The sequence below is a fragment of the Palaemon carinicauda genome, chromosome 19 (genome assembly GCF_036898095.1).
Source record: "Palaemon carinicauda isolate YSFRI2023 chromosome 19, ASM3689809v2, whole genome shotgun sequence".
NCBI classification, from domain to species: domain Eukaryota; kingdom Metazoa; phylum Arthropoda; class Malacostraca; order Decapoda; family Palaemonidae; genus Palaemon; species Palaemon carinicauda.
The window spans coordinates 106617684-106632683 of NC_090743.1; positions in this window are offsets into that span (position 1 = coordinate 106617684).

A 15000-nucleotide genomic window follows, 5' to 3' on the forward strand; every position below is an offset into this window, starting at 1 on the left:
TGCTTAAGAATAAAACAATGGTGATTAAAAATCAGTAATTTAATACATCTCACAATTGTGGGCTAAACCACACAAGTATTCTAATGGTTTCTTCTCATCAAACAGGTGTACAATATTAAAAATGAACTCGTCAGCTTTCATTTTTTAATGGAGTTTTTGTCGTGGAGCATGACCAACATATGAAGCTACTTGGGGCAGAATATTTTTTATGTTATAGCTTCAAGTCTTTTTTATTTTTAGTTATTATTCTATAAGTTATGTTGATTTATTAATGGCATTAATTCATCAGTGCCATTAATTACTTTTATATAAGACCCTTAAGAGATGGGGGTGCGAGTAAAATGCCGTTCTCTTTATTACTGTAGTAAGTGAACTTTGGTGAACATAGCCTTTACAAGTTTCTTCTCATCATTATCATCATCATTATCATCAACTCCTCCTACGCCACTTGACGCAAAGGGCCTCGGTTAGATTTCGCCAGTCATATCTATCTTGAACTTTTAATTCAATACTTCTCCATTCATCATCTCCTATTTCGCGCTTCATATTCCTCAGGCATGTAGGCCTGGGTCTTCCACTTCATTTAGTGCTTTGTGGAGCCCAGTTGAAAGTTTGGGGAACTAATCTCTCTAGGGGAGTGCGAAGAGCATGCTCAAACCATTTCCATCTACCCCTCATCATGATTTCATCCACATATGGTACTCAAGTAATCTCTCCTATAGTTTCATTTCTAATCCTGTCCTGCCATTTAACTCCCAATATCCTTCTGAGGGCTTTGTTCTCAAATCTACTAAATGTATTGGAGATTGTTTTATTGTCATACCATGACTCGTGTCCATAGAGTAACACCGATCTCACTAAACTGATATATAGTCTGATTTTTATATGTAATTTCAGGCGATTTTTATATGTAATTTCAGGCGATTTGATTTTCAAATTTTACTTAACCATGCCATTGTCTGATTTGCTGTTTCAATCTTTCACCAAACTCTAATTCTAAAGACGCTGTATTGGAGATCATAGTTCCTAAATACTTAAATGATTCTACCTCATTAATCCTTTCTCCTTCCAATGATATTTCATCTCCCATTGCATACTCCGTTCTCATCATCTTTGTCTTTCTTCTATTTATCTTCAGTCCAACCTCTTGTGATATTTCATGCATTTTGGTAAGCAAATATTGCAAATCCAGTGGTCTTCTACTAACAAGGACAGTATCATCAGCCTACTGTAGGTCTGCTAATTTTCTATCACCAATCCAATCCAATCCTTCTCCAACATCTCTGACTGTTCTACACATAGCAAAATCTTTGAGGAAGATGAACAACATAGGTTACAACACATTCCCTTGGAGTACTCCGCTATTCACTGGAAATTCATTTGATAAGACTCCATTAACATTAACTTTACACTTGCTATGCTCATGAACATACTTAATCAAATTTACATCTTAAAGAAGAATTACATAATAACTCATGACTCTCCAAGAAATTGGCTGGTGCACATTATCAAAGGCTTTTTCATAGCCCAAAATATCATCAAAAGGGGATTTCTATATTCCACGCATTGCAGTACAACATGTCTCATAATGAAAATTTGGTCATTGCAACTTCTACTTTTTCTAAATCCGGCTTGTTCATCTCAGCTTTTCATCAATTTTTCTCTCCAGTCTCTTTAGAATAAGCATAATATATATTTTCATAACAGATGATGTAAGTGTTATGCCTCTGTGATTATTGCAATTAGTCAGGTCTCCTTTGTTTTCGGCTATTTTCACCAACACTTCTTACTCGCATTCATCACGTTTAGCCTCTTCATGCCACATTCTACAAAATAATCTTGTAAGTAGTCTGGGAGTAATTTAATTTTCAGCCAGTATCATCTTGGCAGTTATTCCATCGTATCCCGGGGCTTTCCATGTCTTTAGTTTTTTTTAAAGATAGCTTCGACTTCAAACACACTGAATTTCTTCATGAGTACATCAAGGTCTTCATCTGTTTCAATCAAATTATTCCCCTCATATCTCCTATTCATAACCTCATCAAAGTTTTCCATCCAACGTTGTCTTTCTTCATCTTCTGTTGCTATAAAAGAACCATCTCTCTTTTTGATGGGTATATGCTTCTTCTTCTTTGCCCCAGTCGAGATTCCATTAATAATTCTATAAGAAATATTTACACCATAGCCATTTCCTGAATTCATAGTTTTGTCAGCCTCGTTTGCTTTACTGTCTAAATAATCTGTCCAGTCATTCCTGGCTTTTCTTTTGACCTCACGGTCAATACTTGAATACTTAGCATGCACTACGTTGTAATTTTCATTGCTTCCTCGAAAACTTTCAACAATCAATTTCTGTCTTTGTCTCCGTTTTATAGTATCCCAAGTATCACTTGATATCCATGGCTTTCTCGTTGTAACTGCGTGTCTCAAAACTTCACTACCAACTGACTGATATATGGTCTTAATATCACACCATTCTTCATTAATTGTCTGTTCTTCGTCTCTTAAAGTTTTTAAGACTGTAAATCAGTTCCTACATTTAATTACAAATGTTTCTATGTGTTCTTCTTCTCAAAGCTTAGTTGTATCAAATCTAGGTATTCTCTCCATTTTTTTGTTGGGTGCTTTCTATTTTAATTTCAGTTTGACAACGATGAGCTGGTGATGATTACGAATATTTGCACCTCTATAGCTTATTACATTGCTCAGAGTCCTTCTCTCTTTATTAATGACAATTTGATCTATCTGATTTTTGGAAATGCCATATGGTGAAGTCCATGTATACATGTGGATGTTCTTGTGTTGAAAAAGAGTACCACCAATGACAAGATTGTTAGCTGAACAGAAACATATGAAATGTGCTCCATTTTCATTTGCAACTTCGCCAAAACCTTCGACACCCATCACATTCTCTATCCCTTGATTATTTCTTCCAATCACAATTTCCATATCTCTCAGGGATCTCATCTATTCCCCTCTGTAGTTCTTCATAGTATTCATCTTTCTTTCTTCAGGGGAATCATTTGTTGGGGCATAGCAAACTATAATACTCATATTGCACTGTTTTGATTTGAACTTGGTTAGTAATAATCTACTATTTACAGCCCTCCACTCGGTTAATGCCTTTTCTGCTCTTAGTGTCATCATCTTTCCTACCCCTTCTTTTCCAACTCCAATTGATCTTCCTGTAGATATATATATTACATTGGTCTAAAGTTTCCTTACCAATCCCCTTACAACGTATTTCATTTAGGACCAAGATATCCAAACTATATTTCATAAATTCACTCTCCACTTGCTGTAACTTCCCAATTTGATTCTTGGTTCTAACATTTCAGTTATATACCTTTTTTAAATTTTTCATTAGTATTTATAAACCGGGAGATTCTTAGCGCTACACTACGCCCGAGACTGGAGCCATTCTGTCATCCTCTCTTTCCATGACTGTCTAAATCCATAGAGGATTCATTGGCTAGATACAGTAAAGGATAGCCAGTTCCTTGTGATGCTCATTGCCTATCTAACTAAGGCAAGTGACCCTTGCTGGTCTATACTAATTCTTGTAAGATCAACTGCCAGGCATTATGAGTATAAGCTGAAGAGACCGTTTGTTCATCGCCTTATACCCAATTCGTCCCCCTGCTGCCGGTGACTTCACGGAGATTTACGGGGGTATTTCCTCCTCACCCAAAGCTCTCGTTACTCCACTTTTACAGAATTATTTAGTACAAATAACTGCGAACAAAATTAGCTCTCTTTAAGAATGGAGGGTGCAACCCTGGACTGGACCTTACAATTGCTGTGAGTTATGGAATGCAGGACTCCCCCTTTTAGACAGGATGGGAACTCGGTCTAAGACAGGTGTCATCCAAATGAACACATCGAAAAATTCCTCCTACCTCGTTTCAGGCAGGAGTTAAGGTATATTTCCACCTCTCGGGTTAAAACGCAAAAGGGCATCTCCAACTATACTTCTCTCCTTCGTCTTCTGATAAGCAACTGTACTACAAGATGGAGGAAAAGCGGGGGAACATTTCACTGTGCATGCTGGTGATGGAAAAGCCACTCTTGCAACCTCGCAAGGGTTTAAGTAGCCAGTCTAAGGTGTGGCTATATGACGTTATTTCCCGTGGATGTTTCTGTGTTTTATTGGTCCCCTTCTTCTAACGTAATGTTGACGTCATTCATCGTGCTTGACGTCCCTATGGGCTGGTGCTTTATCTAAAAGATCGCGTGGCAATTACTCATACAAGTGAGTCATGCACTCTAGCCTTTATTTTAGCTTGTTTCGTCTATAAAAACTGCAACATAATCATTGTAACGCCCACAATGCCTTTCCACTTCTCTCTCTCGTTTCTATTCTCTCTCTTTACTGTAACTTTACGAAATCAACTAATTTTATTTGTCTCTCTACCGTTTAATTAATGAACAAAACTTAAAAAATAGGTAATCACATATATTTATTGACTTATTCCATGTGAAATTCTCTCCTGTCATCACAAACAACCAATTGTACATAATGTTCATCTCGGCTATTTTGAATATTTCTAAGTTTTAAATTTTACTAATACCATCAATTAATTTCCATATAACCAGGTGATGGATTCTTAATTTTGCCTATATTTCCATATGCGCTGCATCTACGAGATTTTTAGTTCAGTCACTTCCATTGATGGCTCAATTGTAATGGTTCCACATTTCCGGGAGAAAAAGAGGGGGCCGCCTGTCAAGAAACGGTAGCAGTTCTAGTGGCAAGTCTTCTGACAGGGCATAGGTGTAGTTATCCAAGTGAGAAACCAACGCAAAGCATAAGACTATAATTATTTTAGCTCAAGGGAAAATCAGAACGATTATTATATAAAACCTGGAGCCCAATCTCTTTAAGATGTTCATGCACGTTATGAGCTGAATGGAAGAAACATCCTTTTATTATTACTCCTATTAATGCACAATTTCATTGCTGAAATATATTGCTATTGCATTTAATCCTAGGATTACATCATAAACCATCTGAAACATGCGTACTGTGACGAGCCGAGAGAAGGTTGTGACTCAAAGACAGGATGAAAGCAACTGAGTAACTTTATTAAAGAATACTCTCCTTTATATACAAAAACTCAATGCAACAGGAAATTTCCTGTTCATTCGACACCACACCGGTTAACAGTTAACAGTGAGAAAAACAGACACATTATTTCAGGTTCAATGCAACAGGAAATTTCCTGTTCAACCGACACTGCATCGGTTAACAGTTAACGGTGAGAAAAACATACATGTTATTTCAGGTTCTTTTTAGTGCGAGGGGAGAGTAGCGAAGGTACAAGAATAATAAATTTATATGAACAAAATGAAATGTTAGTATTTACGATCGTGTGACACGGTTGGTACATGGCTACCCCCCTAAAAATGACATACTGTACATGTTAAATAGGGCGCCCTGATCTAGAGAGGTGAACTGTAGGCGGGTCATCTGGCAGGAGATAAGCAGGTTTTAGATGATCAATGGAGACCCAGTCTTCTTTGACACGAATGTTTAGTAGGAATGCTTTCGTACTGCGTCGGATCACAAGGAAAGGGCCCATGTAAGGGGGCGTTAGCGGTGGCTTGCTAGTGTCGTTGCGCAGGAAGACGTGTGTTGCAGAGTGCAAGTCTGTTGGTATGTGATGCTTCGCTGGGGGCTTGCAAGTCTGGCGGTATGGAGTAAATTTTCCCACGACGTGACGTATGCGCTGGAGATCTTTGGAGGAGGTTGTAGAACGAAAAAATACGGCAGGGACAACCAACGGGTCGCCATACACTATTTCAGCTGTCGAGACGTCGAGGGCATCTTTAGAAGTGGTCCTTAGTCCCAGGAGGACCCAGGAAAGCTGAGTAAACCAGTTGGAATCCTTGCAGCGGGACATCAAAGCTGCTTTGAGGGTGCGATGAAAACGTTCAACCATTCCATTGGCAGCGGGGTTGTAGGCCGTTGTGTGATGTAGGGTGATGCCCAGGAGATTCGCTAATGATGTCCACAATTGAGAGGTGAAAGTGGTACCCCTGTCAGAAGTAATATGCTCATGGATACCAAATCTTGCAATCCATCCTGAGAGTAAGGCAGATGTACATGAGGCGAACGTTGTAGTTTCCATGGGAATAGCTTCAGGCCAACGAGTGGAGCGGTGGTTGACGGTAAACAGGTAACGATGTCCTTGTGATGTGGGTAGGGGGCCTACACCGCCGACATGAATGTGTGCGAAACGACGCTGAGGTTGAGGAAAGGTGCCCACTCCTGAATCCGTGTGTCGATGTACTTTGGAAGTTTGGCAAGAAGTACAGGCGCGGACCCAATCCTTAGCATCCTTAGAAATGCCATGCGAAATGAACTTCGTCTTCAGCAGCTGTGCAGTAGAACGGCACGAGGGATGTGAAAGGCCGTGAATGCAGTCAAACACCTGCCGGCGCATGGGAGCAGGAATCCAAGGTTGCGGTCTACCAGTACCAACGTCTCAGAGGAGGGTGGTGTTGGAGTCTTCGAGGGGGAAGTCTTCCCAACGGAGGGACGTGCAGGATGTCCTACATGTTTGATACTCTGTAATCGAATCCCAGTTGAACGGCAGCCAATGTGTTTCTTGACAGGGCATCGGCAATGGGATTCATTTTCCCAGGGACGTATTGAAGAGTGCAATTGTATTCAGCCAAGGCGGAGAGATGTCAGAGTTGACGGGCGGACCAGGCGTCAAGACTGTCGAGTGAAGGCATGCACCAGAGGCATGAGGTCTGAGCGAATGACGAAGGGCATACCTTCTAAGAAATGGCAAAAGTGACGGACAGCCAAGTGCACCGCCAGCAATTCGTGATCGAAGGTAGAATAACCCGATTCTGCCTTTGACAGTTTTCTGCTGAAGAAGGCCAATGGGCGGGGCGAGCCGTTGATCACCTGCTCGAATACTGCACCAATTGCGACGTCACTGGCATCGGGGGAGAGAAGGAGAGGGGCATGTGGGATAGGAAAAGTGAGAGCCGCAGCAGAAGGCCACTTCTTGAAGGGGACCCCACTTTAGGTCCTTTCGCTGCCCTTGAGGGAGGCGTAGAGAGCAGCAAGAGTGGCGGCAATGTCTGGCAGTGATAATAGTTGATCATGCCCAAGAATTCCTGCAGAGCTTTGACAGTCGAGGACGCGGGGAAGTCCTGAACGGCTGCTACCTTCTCAGGAAGGGGATGGACTCCTTCAGGAGTGATGCGGTGCCCTAAGAACATTTCTTTGTTGGCGCCAAAGGTACACTTGTCGCACCGGACTACAAGGCCATTTTGTTGCAGGCGGTCAAGCACGATGCGAAGGTGATGGACGTGTTCCTCTTTTGAGGAGGAGAACACAAGTATGTCGTCCACATAACATACACAGAAGGGGAGGTCCCCTAAGATGCCATCCATGAGATGTTGAAATGTGGCCCCAGCATTACGAAGGCCAAAACAGGAGTAATTGAAGGTGTACGATATGGTGATAAATACCTTGCTTGGCAGGAGCCATGGGCGTTTGGCAAAGTTCTGGACAGAAAACTTCTTGGTACGACGTGAGGAGATGGGCGTAGGGATCCGTGGGTGCACTGATGTGTAGAGCGAGGTTGGAGGGGGCGGGTTGAAGAGGTGTCAACAAGTACGAGTCTGCGTTGACCAATCGTCGGTAGGCGACATCGACCAGAAGGTGAAAATGAGAGAGGAAATCCACACCGAGGATATGCAATGTGATGTCAGCAACGAGAAACTTCCAATCAAATTTACCGTTTCCAAACGATAATGTGAGGTTCTCGTTACCATAGGTGGGTATTGCAGATCCGTTGCAAGCTACCAAGCGGACGTCGGCAGACGTAGACAGACTACGTCGTGTCCTGAAGAGTTCCCTTGGCAAAAGAGAACGACTAGCACCCGTGTCTCCCAAAAATCGCACGCCCATTCTTGCATCATGTAAAAAGAAAAGATTAGAAACACGGGAGGCCACCGCCATGAGCGAGGGCCTACTTACACGTTTCGTGGTTTGCCTCGAAGTGGCTGTAGAAGTCGTTGGTTGGGGCGCGAGTGAGTGGTGGGTGGTGGGTGGCTTTGTCGCCGTTTCGGCACGTCACGGGGTAGGCGTGTATGTCCTACGGCATTCACGTCAGCTTCGGTTGACATTGAATAGGCGTTCTCTTCGTCAGGAGTGGAGGCGTTCATGGAGGTCTTAAAGTGGCTGTCCATAAGGGCGTCGGCTTTGGTCATCAAGTCCTTTATGGGTAAACTATCGACATCGGGTATGGCAGCGGTACAGGTTCGGGTAAACGGTGTATCCAAAGGGCACGAAGTAGGTTCACCTCATGAGGAGAGCCATCTGCGGCAGATTGCAGGCGAGCGATACTGGTCATTTCCCTGAGGGCAAGCGAAGCCCTTTGGTCCCCCAACGGTTGTTGAGAGAGCTGTAAAAGCTTTGTTATATGGGCGGCGAGCACTGCTGCAGAAGGTATGTTTTGAAGGTGTCATACGCTATTGGGGTGTCTCCTTGTTCACAAAGCCAGTCAGATATTTCCGGGAAGGTGTCCTCGGGTATCGCCGCGAGAACATAATCTGCTTTGGTGGTTGAGCGAGTCACGCCTTTGATGTGAAACAGGATTTCTGCGCGCTGAAACCAAGCAAACGCCTGTCCGCTGGCGAATGACGAAAGTTTCAATGGGGCAGCCACAGCGCCAACTTCCGTAGAGTCCGCCATAGTACCAACAATGGAGGGGCGAGGGGGGGTGAAAGGCGGGCGGAGCGAGTCGACTTCCTGGGTCACAAATGTGACAAGCCGAGAGAAGGTTGTGACTCTAAAACAGGATGAAAGCAACTGAGTAACTTTATTAAAGAACACTCTCCTTTATATACAAAAACTTAATGCAACAGGAAGTTTCCTGTTCAACCGACACCGCACCGGTTAACAGTTAACGGTGAGAAAAACTGACACATTATTTCAGGTTCAATCCAACAGGAATTTTCCTGTTCAACCAACACCGCATTGGTTAACAGTTAACGGTGAGAAAAATATACATGTTATTTCAGGTTCTTTATAGTGCGAGGGGAGAGCAAAGATCCAAGCATAATATAAACACAAAATGAAATGTCGTTACTATGTACGGTCGTGTGACACACGTTTAGTACAGTACATATGTTGCACACCTTTTATTCGGCAAGAATGCTAATAAAACTGGATGAACTCCTCCATGTCATCTTCCCAGATGAACATAAACCTTTGTAAATAATGGAGGAGCTAAGTTTTAAAGACAACTTTGACATTCATACTACTTAATAGGGTGACTTAGGACATCTCTTAACTATATAGGATTTTTGCCTCTTGACCTTCGGTTTTGCGAAGTCAGGGCCATTTATCCTGAAAATAAGTGTTTTTCAAATTCCATCTCTTCCCTTGATAATTAATATTAAGACCTGGGATTACTACTCTATATAGACGTAATGCAGACCTCCAATCAAATAAAGAAGTTTTTTGTCTATAAGTCAATTTTTATCTAGATATGATTTTTTCATTATGGTAGAAAAATAAACCCTAAAAATCAGGGAAAAAATTAAGAAAAAAAATTAAAAATAAATTGTGAAAAACGTCAACATTTGATTGTTTTATAATGTCTTTCTAAGTTATTTGCCAAATTTCAATGGTATATCTTTAAAACTAAGGGAGAAGATAGAATTTGGTAAAATAAGTAGTTTTGAGATATGGCCATTTAAAGTTTTCCTTTGTATTTTTATAAAGACAGTATTAATAAGTTATGATTATTATGAATTTTTTATGTTCTTTTTTGGATATTAATAAGCCAAAACAATGTTATATATCATAATCTAATCATAAATGGAGATCCCTTTGCTCAATATCTTGGTTCTTTAGGCTCCTATCAGGCAAAGTGGCGACTCCTCCATCCACACCACTCTCTCTCTCTCTCTCTCTCTCTCTCTCTCTCTCTCTCTCTCTCTCTCTCTCTCTCTCTCCGCTATTTTCACTGATATTACCCACTTTTGAAGTCTTATTATAGCCAATTTTCTTCTTCCTTATGTTAGCGAGATGTCGTAATTGTCTTTTTCTTATTGGCATAATTAAATATTTTGTATTTTTACAAAGACAGTATTAATAAATTATGACTATTATGAATTTTATGTTCTTTTTTGGATATTAATAAAACAAAACAATGTTATATATCATAATTTAATCATAAATGAAGATCCCTTTGCTCAATATCTTGCTTCTTTAGCCCTCCTTCAGGCAAGGCGGCCACTCCTCCATCCACACCACACTCTCTCTCTCTCTCTCTCTCTCTCTCTCTCTCTCCGCTATATTCGCCCACTTGTGAACTCTTATTATAGCCAATTTTCTTCTTCCTTGTGTTAGAGAGATGTAGAAATTGTCTTTTTCTTATAGGTATAATTCCTACCGAAACCAAGAAAAAACAGATGTAAAAAAAGGGAATGTCAGAGGTTAATCTCAAACGTGTACTCTCCCTGAGGTTTGTATTATCACTGATGGCCGAAGGGTGTAGTAGTACTTCGTCTTGTGAGTCATGAAATCTATACAGATGCCATTGCTCACAATTTTGTTATATTAAAATGTTATGATTATCAAAATTTACAATAACAAAAGAAATACTGCATTTTCTTGTAGGGATCAATGTATTCGGCTTATTGAGTTACTTTTACTGATTACCCTGTAACTATGATAATAAGAGGAATTTTGACAAAATATTTCGTATACGCATTCTCCATTGCCATGCGAAGTTCAGTGAATTTTTTCAGGATTTTATGTTTTTTTGTCCTATACCCCATATATCGGGATACTGGCCGTCCCCCTTGAGAAAATTAAGATTTTGTCGATTGACCACTGTCAGCTATTAAAATTTGTTTTTGACAATTCTTAAAAATTTTTCATGTTCACCCATTTTCTGTTAGCTATTTTCTGTCAGCTGTTAAAATTTGTTTTTTGTCAGCTATTAAACTTTTTTCATGTCCACCCATTTTTTTCATATAAAGTTTGTATTCATTGGGACAGGATTGGGAGGAGTGAGGCTCAATTGATTTCTTCTCTGTACTATTTGCTTCATTAATTCTGCACTTGAAGGTGCTCCTTGAGCAGCTTAAGAAATATTTTCAGTATAACAACTTATAATCGCCGAAGTCTGATCTTAACACTTTTCAGCCCAGCACTTTATTATTATTATTATTATTATTATTATTATTATTACTTGCTAAATTACAACCCTAGTTGGAAAAGCAGGATGGTATAAGCCCAGGGGCTCAAACAGGGAAAATAGCCCAGTGAGGAAAGGAAACAAGGAAAAATAAGATATTTTAAGAAGAGTAACATTGAAATAAATATCTCCTATATAAACTATAAAACATAAACAAAACAAGAGGAAGAGAAATAAGATAGAACAGTGTGCCCAAGTATACCCTCAAGCTAGGGAACTCTAACCAAGACAGTGGAAGACCATGGTCCAGATGCTATGGCACTACCCAATACTAGAGAACAATGGTTTGATTTTGGAGTGTCTTTCTCCTAGAAGAGCTGCTTACTATAGCTAAAGAATCTCTTCTACCCTCACCAAGAGTAAATTGGCCTGTGAACAATTAAAGTGCAGTAGTTAACCCCTTGGGTGAAGAAGAATTGTTTGGTAATCTCAGTGTTGTCAGGTGTATGAGGACAGAGGAGAATAAGTAAAGAATAAGCCAGACTATTCGGTGTGCGAGTAAGCAAAGGTAAAATAAACTGTACTCTCTGGCCAGTTAAAGGACCCCATAACTCTCCATGGTTGTATCTCACCGGGTGTCTGGTGCCCTGGCCAACCTACTACCTACTAGTTTTATACTAATTTTAATTGCAGCTACTACTACACTTGCTGTTTAAGCACCATGACAATGTTCTCCTTATTTCCTTTATCACTTCATTGTCTTAGAGGTGATACGAGCTTCTCACGAGGCACTTGTTGACTGAATGCCCCACTTATAGCACAGAAAGAAATAGATATCCGTTTGAGGCTCGGGGTGAGGATGGCAGATTCATCCTTGCCAAGATCCTTGGGCATGATGTGTCGTACAATGCTAGTGGCATTTTTTAATTTATATCAGAAGCAGGTCTTCATAATGCTATTTAACTTTTATAAAATATTTATTTTCTGGTTTTAATTTAACATTCTTTTAATCTTTTTTTATAATAACCGATATCGGCGTCAATGACCTTCGATGTCAGGATGCCAGAGAACTTCAAATCCTTCATTGTCACTTCTCCAAAGCTTCATACTCTGGGTCCTTCTTGCTATGCTTGTCGAACACATAAAGATATCCATTGTGAGAATGTATGGGTTTATTTTTTTACTTAGAATAAGTTCAGAAATTTCTTTAGATGGGTTCAAATATTCATAAATTTTTTGAGGTACATCTTGAAGATTTTATGAGAGACTTTTTTTATTGATAAGTAGTAGTAAAATATTTGTCAATTTATAGAGAGACTGGTTGCTAGGTAGGAAGCTAGTAGTAAGAGACAGTCTCTGTACTCTCATAATATTTTTAAATGAAAGAGAAGTAGGTAAGTCCTCCTCAGCAGCCGCCTTTGGGGTCCTATGAGCTGCTATAGGACCCAAATGAAATAATGCTGGGATCACTTTCACATATCTTGCTCCTGTTTGTTCCCGTGAACCGAAATTGCCCTTTTTTTTTTGCTCTGTTGGGGAGAGTATGGGCCGTATGTAGCCGTAATTTGTACTTCCCGGTCTAACAGGAACCATTGCGACGCCAGTCTTTTGTACGTACGTTCTGTGTATGCATGTTCCCATTAGTGGCTGGTTTGGCTATTGAATAGGTACATCACTATGCGGTCGAAGGTTGTGGCCAACCCGTAATACCCAACACAGTTGGACAGGGCTTAATTTATTATTGTCATATTAATGATCTCTCAATAAAGTTTTATTAAACTGTACTTTGATGTCTAAACCAAGATCTAAATATGTTAGGTGTGGTCAGTGACGGGGATTAAATTGCTTTAGCTTTTGGGGTGAGGAAAGCTGGCGGCTTTGTTTGCTAGCACGTGGGTGAATAGGGGTCAGTTCATTGAGAACTTTTAACTTCTTTTCTTACCTCCACGAGAACTGGTTTAAAAATGTCTAAGAATACAGAATGAAATTTTATCTCTCTCTCTCTCTCTCTCTCTCTCTCTCTCTCTCTCTCTCTCTCTCTCTCTCTCTCTCTGACCAGACAAACGAATCTTTTTCCCCACATTGTACAACTACTGTTACGTTTAGACAAAACTTCTTTGTATCTTTTGATGACCTCTCCATATTTCAGAAACATGCTAACCCGTTCATTATTAACCAAGGTAAAAGAAACATCGACTATGAAGGACAGGAAAGCCAATCTATACGAAATAATACCATTGAGTTACACAGGAGACGGCGACTCTTGACTCTTGGTTTTATATTGAATGGAATTGTATATTGACTATTTCCGGAAATATACATACATACATATACCAAGGCACTTCCCCCAATTTTGGGGGTAGCCAACATCAAACAAATGAAACCAAAAAGGGGATCTCTCCTCTCTACGTTCCTCCCAGTCTGACAAGGGACTCAACCGAGTTCGGCTGGTTCTGCTTCGGTGCCACAGCCCACCCTCCCCCGTTATCCACCACACATGAAGCTTCATAACGCTGAATCCCCTACTGCTGCTACCTCCGCGGTCATCCAGGGCACCGGAGGAAGCAGCAGGGCCTACCGGAACTGTGTGACAATCACTCGCCATTTATTCCTATTACTAGCACGCTCTCTCGCCTCTCTCCCATCTATCCTCCTATCACCCAGAGCTTTCTTCACTCCATCCATCCAACCAAACCTTGGCCTTCCTCTTGTACTTCTTCCATCAACTCTTGCATCCATTACCTTCTTTAGCAGACAGCCATTTTCGATTCTCTCAACATGGCCAAACCACCTCAACACATTCATATCCACTCTAGCTGCTAACTCATTTCTTACACCCGTTCCCACCCTCCGGAAAGTTTTTATTATTACTCTCATAATATATTTACCTCTTTTACTTATTTTTATGTTATTTTCTTATCATATTTTGAATATTATTATCTACAGTATATGATATTGACTAGTTTTTGTAGTACTGTATACTTGAACTGTTATTATTACTTTCATTATGTATTTATTTAAACTCCATAATATAGTAATACATACAGTAGCACAGACAACGAAGACAGAAGCCAATTCGTTATGGGAAAATACATTTGTAGCACGATATACAGTGGCTTGGTCACAGAACTAGTGAACTGAACGATCTTGCTTCTCTTTAAATACCACCTGGTCCGAAGTTTCCAATACTGTATTTTCCGCTAGGATGCCGATCGCAAATGTGGCCAGATGTCCTCGGTCGAACTTACAAATTAAAGTTTTACCTACTATAAACGTACCATGTTTATGTCTGACTTACAAGCTTTGTAGGCCACGTCTGGCCTACATGCTACCGTCAAACCCAGCAAATCTGCACACTTGTTCATTGTACAGCTTGGGCCCCAAACGTAATTTGCATCCAGTCGGATACAGTATATTACGTGGTGCCACACGCCAGACATACCAACCCCTCCGGTTTTAATTTGCATGCCCAGAGATCCACAAGAAGACAGCAGCGATGATTAATGATAAAACTTCCAAGGTCACAATTTCTAATTGATTAATCATAGCTCAGACAATTTCTGTTAATATACCTATCATTGTTTACATCAGAAACTTCACATCTCTTCTCACCTCTGAATCATATAATAATTAACCCTTAACACGTTGATATCGGATATTACATTTGCTAGAAGATTTGAGCCGGATGTTTAGTTGAAAAATTCAGGGAAATTTGCGGTGTCTGAATAAGATGGTCAGTGTGATTATGTGTTCTGGGATGGGAGAAAGGAGCAATGGATTAATATATTGGGAGAGAGAGAGAGAGAGAGAGAGAGAGAGAGAG